The sequence below is a fragment of the Sebastes umbrosus genome, chromosome 8, assembly GCF_015220745.1.
Source record: "Sebastes umbrosus isolate fSebUmb1 chromosome 8, fSebUmb1.pri, whole genome shotgun sequence".
In the NCBI taxonomy this organism is placed as follows: Eukaryota; Metazoa; Chordata; class Actinopteri; order Perciformes; family Sebastidae; genus Sebastes; species Sebastes umbrosus.
This window is the reverse complement of record NC_051276.1, coordinates 31,382,523-31,384,307: the sequence shown is the minus strand read 5'-3', so window position 1 is coordinate 31,384,307 and position 1,785 is coordinate 31,382,523.

The window sequence follows — 1,785 nt, the reverse complement described above, 5'->3', positions numbered from 1 at the left end:
CCTGTTTTTTTTTTTAGCCCACATTAGTTCCTAGTACAGTAGAAGCCATCAGAAGTGAACTACAGATCCCGGGGTGCTCCCTCACAACCCCTCCGGGTCCGGATCTGGGTGATTTTGGCGCTGAGCTGCAGGAGACACAGTGATGTGTCAGTCACGAACGAGCCGGTTCAAAGAGCCGACTCTTTTAAGTGAACGATAAGAGCCGGCTCCCGTCCGAGAGACGTTTTTTTTTCTTTCTTTAATTAATTCAAGGCAGAATGATAGAATGATCTTCTCCGCGCCACGTGCACTCCATGCACTGACTGTGACTGAATGTTGTGTTAATGACGTCCGTGCGACCAATAAGGTGATGACAGACAAGGATCATACCATCAAGCAGGGAGGGGCGGGGGTGCATGGCGTGCTGACGGTCTACAGGTACAGAGCAGGAGGGAGAGGAGGGGAGAAAGAGAGAGAGGAATGTGGTGTGCAAATAGCAGACAAGATGAGTGACAGTCGGAAACGAAGCAGCATGTAAAAATTATGGTATTCTTGAAATTATAAGGTTTAGTATAACTATATTGAATAATTTAAAGGGACTGTTTGTAAGAATCAGAAAGTCTTGTTAACAGCGACACCTGTGGCTGTTATATTTCAGCTGCTTGGCAGTAATGTTAGCTGACCAGACGAAGGTCTCTCCATGAATCACTGCTGATCTTAGTGTTGGCTTTTCCTATCTCAGCCTCCCGACCGGTGTCCTGAGACACCGGCACCCGGTCGGAGACGATAACGTTTCTCACTGCGGAGCCCCGTCACTTCACAAGACATGGAAAACCTCTGTTGGTCTGGAGGAGCTGCAGCAGTTATTTCTGCACAAACGTCCACTTTGTGCTCACTAGATATTCTCAGAGCTACGAAGTCTTCTGCAGTTTGTAGTGTGCGCGCATGCACGTGTAGAGTGGAGCGAGCTGAGTGAAGGCAAGCAAGCAGAGGAGCAGAGACCCCGGCCCTGGAGACCATAGCTACGGTCTCCCCCGCGTACTCCGACCGCCGCAAACACTGTTTTGCAAGACGGGCTTCACTAGATATAACTTTGAGGTTTTGGTGCTTCCGTGTAGTTTGTGTTGGAGTCTGAGTCCGAACAGCGTAACCGCACGCGAGCGCGCATATGCGCATATGGGATACCGATCCGGATTGATTTATACGTGTAAGAAGTTACAAACAGTCCCTTTATGTGCACACATTGTGACGACCCCTCCCCACCACTAGGTGTGTGTTGGCTCGCTGGTCTCTTTGTTTCTTGCAGGCTCTGGTTGAGGCGGGGACATGAGGACATGATGGGTTGATGAGCTACACCTGGGCCCGGTGTAGCGCTGACTATAAAACCCTCTTCGCCATTCAGAACGGGCTCTCTCTCCATGCACGCACATCACTCCATTTGTGTGGACATCGCGGCGCGGCTATTCTTCCTCTTTTTCTATATGCTCTCACACACACGCATCCATGCACTCCTACACTACTGATTACTGATAATGATCTTTACATTTATTCATGAATTTAGTGTTTTGTAAATAAACTTTGATACTTTTTGCATTTACCTCGTCTCCACTCCCATTTTTGTTGCAACCTAAGAGCCGGGTTGTAACAACATACTATAATCATGGGTCAAAACAGCGCTACATTTGGCTGAATTATAAAAAGGCAGAAGTGGTAAAACGATTTGGGAGCCGAAAGAGAAAGAGCCGGTTCTTCTTGGTGAGCTGAGCCAAATTATCCTGCTCACCGAAAAGAGTCTGAATTCCCATC